At 33.8% G+C, this 7,304-nt stretch overlaps 1 protein-coding gene across 2 annotated transcripts in view; it reads right to left on the minus strand.

Moving 5' to 3' along the window:
- LOC126878560 (rho GTPase-activating protein conundrum-like) overlaps positions 1-6,705 on the minus strand; it is a 195,362-nt gene extending 188,657 nt beyond the window's left edge. Inside the window, exon 1 of one of the 2 annotated variants that reach the window (XM_050641345.1) lies at positions 6,416-6,705. The gene's annotated coding sequence lies outside the window, so the exon portion shown is untranslated. The remainder of the gene's footprint in view (positions 1-6,415) is intronic. The other variant, XM_050641344.1, reaches the window with a different exon arrangement.
- Positions 6,706-7,304: the final 599 nt, after the last annotated feature.

The following is a 7,304-nucleotide window of genomic DNA, read 5'->3' on the forward strand; positions in this document are numbered from 1 at the left end:
AGAAAAATTTAAAGCACGCCACTCACGATACTGCGGTGTCGTTCGACAAAATCGTCGATGATATTAATTCTGCAGTACAGCAGCAGACAGGCCAGTCACTCTGTGGCAAAATTTTACGACTTCGTTGGATGCACGGTCACACACGATCAAAATTTTTGCCAATTAGTCGAATTCGACAAAATTGAACGACGCAGCAGTATCGTGAGTGGCCAGCTTCACCCCTTAACGTACACATTAATTTTTAAGTTTCGGTCAAAAAATGATCGAATTTTTTAAAGTGAAAATGTGTTTATGTACAATTAAATTGAAAAAAACTTCAGTGTCGTAGCACCTTTATTTTACCTGGGGATGAGGCGAGTTAATAAATTATATTTTGTTCACAATAGATTCAAATAATCTATATAAAATCTCTATATATAAGCCATAAAATAGTTCTAACAATTGAAACACACGATTCACTTGAGACTGCTTCAAATGCACTAACGCTTTGTATAAAAACAAAATACTGAAAATTCAACAAAATTCAATTCATATCGATTGTCAATGGTTCGGACTGCAAGTTATTAGAAAATAAATCTCATTTTACAATGTCTTAACACTGGTTGGGCAATAAAAAAAAAGGTATCTATGTAACCGCTGTTTATTACACTAACGCACAGTGGTTCCAAATGCCGAAAACGTGGTCATGAACCTTTAAAAGCGTATATTGTTTATACATTTCGGAATTACTTTCGTTCTTAGGGGTTTTTGGCATCGCTGATTACGAATCTGACATTATTTTTTCTGAAAAATAAAATGGCGGATTCAACATGGCGGAAAGAAATTGAAAGTATCAATCAAAACGCAAATTTTTTTGTCAAAATTGGTAATTTAACGTCGTTGATTACAAATCTAACATTACTTTTTATTAAAACAAAATGGCGGATCCAATATAGCCGAAAGAATTTCGAAAATTTTATTTTAAATGCATATGTGTTTAAACATTTATATAAGAAGGGGTTTTTAAAATTGCTGATCACCAATACATTTTGATTATGAAGTACAATATTCAGAACCTATTACTTATGTACAACCACCCATAAATACTCCACAATTGCCAAAATCATGTAATATGCGTCATTTTCCACTTTTGTATTCAAACAACTGCCAGCAATGCATAGGCAGTTATAGGCAGCTAAACCAAAATGATTCTGTATCTTCTTACAATATATTTTAAGACTAATAAACATTAGTCGCAGAATTATGCAGAATTTTGTACTTTTTGAATGTATCTTTACAAAATGTTGATTATTTCAAGTATATTTTCACTATTTATGTAGTAACAAATTTAAGGTATTTATTGTTACTAAAACTTAAGTTAACTTACATCTTACATTACTACATACCTAAAAAAGAAGAATCTGCTTTATAGCGATAAAATTGATAAACCACAAAACGTTTTACAGCGTTTTTAATATACGCGTTCTTTTAGACTTTCTCTGCCGGCCAAAATAACCTCGGACATGGCTCACTTGTTCCTGAGCTGTGAACCACAATACATCCAGTCTGATCCTTATACCTGCGTATTACTACTTTACGATAGTATGAGAAAACAACTGTAAACATGAAAATCCCTAGATAGGGACTTTTTTCTTCGCATCATGACCACGTTTTCAGCATTTGGAACCACTGTGTAACGCTTGGAATAAAAACAGATTTTTAACAATTCAACAATATTCAATGTATCAATTGTCAATGGTTCCTACTGCAAGTTATTAGATACATAAATATCATTTTACAATGACAACTGACAACACCCTCTTGGCAATAAAAAAAAGAATGTGTGTGTACTTTGTAAGCACGTAAGAAGTTATACTTCTATTATATATAATTTCAACGAAATAAATATACTTAACAGTTACAATACCAAAAATTAACAATAATTAAGTACCAAAAATTAACCAAAACTTAACAATAACAAAAATTAAAAAAATGAATATGAATCGTCCGGGATTTGAACCCGCGATCTCTCGATTTCTGGTCCAATGCTATACCAACCGAGCTATCAAGGCCCGTGCTATTGACGTGTCTGATATAATTACACATCACGGTGACAAATAGATCAAAGTGAAGTATAAAAATAGATATTTTATTATCTTACGCCCGAGGAAGACAAATCCAAAGACACAAAAATTATAATAAATAATACATTTACTAAAAACACTAATATATTCATTTAATGACTTATTTGCGCTGATACATACATACATAATTTGAAAGATTAGCAACGAACTACATACTGTCTGTCTGCGCATGCGCCAGGAAATTATAAAATTTTATCCTCGATCGTAAAGAAGTATAACTTCAAAAAGATGTAGATGTAAAAGAAGAAGAAGAAGAAGACATGTAATAAAGATTTTACCGCTATTTAGATACATGTATCTATATCTACGCTTTTATACAAATACAAACTTCGCAAGTGCTTGAAAAAATGAAAGATTAAAATTTAATGGTCGCTCGTGTCAGAGTCGAGCGTGTACATTAAGGGGTTAAAGACGTACAGGAAAAAGGATTATGGCGTAGGCGCTATAATTTTGAACTTTACCGCCTTTATAGTGAACCTAGTATTGGTAGGTCAATCAAAATAAACAAACTACAAGGAGCAAGATACACTAAGCGCTCGTACATACGAGGGCGGTTTACCACTGTTAGCCGACGTTTGTACCGTACACATGACAGCCTGTCACTGGCGGCCCCATTCATCCCCTAGTAACTTACAACCGCCGCGGTTTGAAGACGTTAAGCGGTTGCATGTGTACGATACTATGCGGTTGCATTTTTTCCTTGGTAAAGTCTTGTTCAAATAGGGCCGTTTGCCAACGTAAACGTCGCGATTAACCTTTTTTTCGCCCTATTTTTTTTGGTATTAGGGTGAAACTTCCAAGGCGGCATTAGCGCCGGACTCCACTTGCGATTTGTAGTGGCGCGATTGTTTTGTCGCGAAGGTTGAACACATTGTTTCAAATACAAGTACAGTGGAACCTCGATAAGCCGGCCTCCGATAACCCGGAAGTCCGGCTCACCCGGACCCATTTTCATCAGACAAACATTTCAATAATAAAAATGTATGTATTATGTTAAAACATCTTATCTGTAGCCTCTTCTGGAATGTCTTAAAAATATCGAGTTTCATTGATAAAACTTCGCTTTGACCAGAATATAATATTTGAGAGATAATGGGTATTTGTGTAATTTGAACTATACGATAGTAAAAATGACTCATGGCTCACGGCTGCGGCGGCAGAGCGACGTTCATTATATCGGGCTATCGCAAACAACAGGCACATGTTATTATTTTATTTATTTCCAACTGTCTTTTAAAAAATTCTTACAATGGTCTTTTAAACAATGAAAGAGCCACTGTTCTTAAATAACATAACATCGTTCCGATTGGCACAACCGAAACTGACTGAGTTTTTTTACCTAGAAATGAACAATACTCTATACTATCTATACTATACTCTATACAACTATAGGTAAGTTAGATGTGTACTGTGCATATATATTTCATGTTATTTTAATTATAACGTACTTTATCTATAAGTATACCATATTTTATTAATTTTTACCATGCTCTCCGGCTAATTCGGATTTTTCGATAAACCGGATCGGCCGCGGTCCCGATTAATCAGAGTTATCGAGGTTCCACTGTAAATCCATTTGCGACTAAATAATCGTGGATTGACTTGTATTTGAAACAATGTATTCAATCTTCGCGACAAAACAATCGCGCGACTAGAATATTGCAAGTGAAGTCCGGCGCTTAGGGTAAAATCAAGTAAAACAGGTAAACCGCCCAGTCGACGTTGGTAAACCACCTGCATATAAACAAGCCCAAACATGAATCGCGGCGTTTGGGTTGTTCAGGTAAAACGTGACATAACCGTTGGCAAACCGCTCTCATGTGCACAGAGCCTTAACCATTGGCAAACCGCTCTCATGTGCACAGAGCCTTAGAGATAATGAACAAGATGGAGCCGTCGACACATATTTATAACCAAAAACTGGAGGGAGTGAGAAGAAGATGAAGGCCCACAGCACGATAAGGACCAGGTGGAAGACGACTTAATGAGTGTTAAGAGTACGAAATTGTAAAGTTTCGGAAAAGGCGAAATATAGGAAGGAATGGAAGATGATCCTTGAACAGGCCAAGACCCAATGGTTTGTATAGTTTGTAGACCCAATGATGATGACAGATTGACCATTATATCGATGCGGAAAGTCTTTGCGAAATATTTAGATCCACTCAATAAAGAAAATTTTCTACGCCTGACAAAAAAATATAAAAATACATAAACAAATAACGATATATGACACATCATTAACTATTATTATACCCAAGAAAGCATTAATATTATTCATACAGAACAAGTAAAAACTTCGTTTGTATAATGGTATAAAAAGTTTATTGAAAAACTATTAAAAATTCATCCAAAAGGATTTGCAAAACGTTTTCAATCTAGATCAGATCATCTTCAGTGCGTTCTGCTTAGTACATGAAACTAGCAACCTTATAGAATAGGTGACATCGAGAAATATGATTAACATTTTTAAAAACTGATGTTAGCAGCGACTCTTAAGTCGATATTAAATGATAAATTTAAGAGTGCTCCAAGTACAGTAGAACGTCGATAATCCGAACCCTGGTAATCCGAACATTCGCTAATCCAAACGCAAAAAAAATTATAAAATTAAAATATATGATCGCGGACCGAATTTTTGGATTTAATATGACAATATGTTTTGGATTTAATATATTAAAACGTATTATATATGTACATATGTACATAGGTATGTACTATGTTTATAAGCTTTGTATGTATTTTGAACATAATGTTCGATAATCCGAACAATTTGATAATCCGAACTACCCCTGTACCAATTAGTTCGGATTATCGACGCTCTACTGTACATGATTCACTGCTCGATGGCAACGTGATCACAATGGTAACGCCTCCACTAGTGGCAATCACCATTCAAACGGACCACTTTTGTAGCTGCCGCAGATGTTTACGAGAATTTATAGGGTGAGCACCTAAAATGAATTTCGATTCGGAATGGTTTTTGATTAAAGTGCAAAACAGACCGGATATATGTGATACAAGAACCCGAGGGCATATTTATAGGGCATTAAAAGGAAAAGTGTGGGACATCATCTTTGAATTATTTGTTTCTGATTTTAAAGAAGGTAGCCCTATCGAAAAGAATAAATCCCACAAGCAATGTTTTCTCTGTTTATATTTACATTTTATTATACATTGGATGCATTTGAACTGAACAAAACAATCTTGTTTGTTTTTGTTTATTTATGTTAAATAGTGTGGTCCCATTCTAGGTCAAAAAAGGTTTTATTGTTGGTTGTTGAAAACAAAACGATAAGATATCAGTTAAAAGTGGGTTGCAAGCTAACATGTTTTTCACTTTCACTCATTTGTCAGGTTGTATCAAACTATTTTATGCCTGTAGGATACCAGATTTACTGGTTGATTTTTTATGTGCTTCTTTCTGTGATATAGCTGTTTTTGTCTGGTTCTTCTTAATTCCATTTATGGGGTTTATTGGCATTTTTTCAAAAGCCTTGAAATTTTATAAAATATTTAAGACTATGGACATTACTAACATTGATTTTGACGAATACACTTTTTTAAAAAAATATTAGCCGGCAAGTTTTTAATCATTTGATTAAACTTACTGTTTTTTCTCACCCATTATATTAAACGCCGCACCATTCCAAACGATCCACTTCCCAGCGTAGTCGCCGGCGCTAGAAAATCGCCTGTTTCAGCCACTCTGTGGATCCACAGAGTAGCGCTGCAAAGTGGCCCGTCTGATTTGGCCCTTAAAACAGAGAAGTACTCCAAGACCAGTAATAAATAATCAAAAAAACTCGGACATAACACAAAAACTATAAGGGAAGACCTCACACAAGAATAACAGGTTTGCTTTACTAATATTGTACAATAATCACTTCAAAAAGTCGCCTTTCTGAATTATTCAAGTAACAATTTATGTTTCCATTGAAGGTTTTAAGATAACAGACATACATATTCAATATTCCTCCAAAACAGTAACTATTTAGAAACATTAGGTATTTGACAGATAGCTGCTTCTAAGGCCCAATGTTATGAAAAAATTCAAAAAATGCTTTTAAAATACTCTAAAACTTATTGACTTTTACTTTTAAGTAATGTAGGTATCTACAGGAGAAAGGTGTAAAACCTGAAATTTAATGGTTCCTTTTAATTTTTCAAGGATATTTAGTTACTTGAAGGTATCTATTAAAACTTCTTTCACGTTTTTTACGTATTAACTTTATGATCATTCACTATATTTAAAATTAAAATATTATTTATTAAAAATACAAAGAAAAACATACCAAATAATCACGGCCAAGATTGTGGTTATGAACTCATTCTGGTATTAAAAACAGTTTCTGGAAACTTTTTGACACTTTTTAAATAACACTTGCACTTTTTAGTTTATTTATGCTCGATTTTGGAATAAAATAACCACTCTTTTGTACTTAATAAAAGCAGAAAAACCTCGAATTAAGTACCTCCTATCGTATATACGCGACACACACAAGCTACCACATTTACTAATACAATTTACAATTTTTGGTCCCCTACCTACTCAAAATAAACATCACAAAATACAACGTCAACAAAGTTGTATGGCTTGTCCATTTGTCTATTTTTTCAGATGACCAGTGTTGCCAATGTAAAAATAAAAATTATCCGAATGTTGAGAGCCAAATATCCGAAATTATCCGAATCTGACAATTGACATTGACAGTTGACATTTGTACATTGGTAGATGACCTTGACTTGACACAATGTCGTGTCCACTATGGCGACGGTCAGGTTTTTATGTTAAATTATGAAATGTTTGAAATGTTATGTTATTAATTAACTATTAAAATTATTAATTATTTATTATAATTATATATTTTATATGGAACAGAATATACTACAAAAGAGTTGTTCCGCCATATTGGGTAGTGCGTTTTTGTCAGTGGAATCGAGCCCATCTACTTCACCGTATGTCATATCCCCTCTCTTCCATATCACTGTAGATGATAAATGGCAATGGCAAAAAAACTTGTATGGTTAATAGACATATATTTATTTAAATAAAAAACATAACAAATAAGAGCTTGAATTATCCGAAATTATCCAAAAAATTGTACAATCCGAAAATTATCCGATGGTCCACGAAATTATCCGAAAATCGGATAATTATCCGGACATTGGCAACACTGCAGA

Source organism: Diabrotica virgifera, chromosome 10 (assembly GCF_917563875.1).
Source record: "Diabrotica virgifera virgifera chromosome 10, PGI_DIABVI_V3a".
In the NCBI taxonomy this organism is placed as follows: domain Eukaryota; kingdom Metazoa; phylum Arthropoda; class Insecta; order Coleoptera; family Chrysomelidae; genus Diabrotica; species Diabrotica virgifera.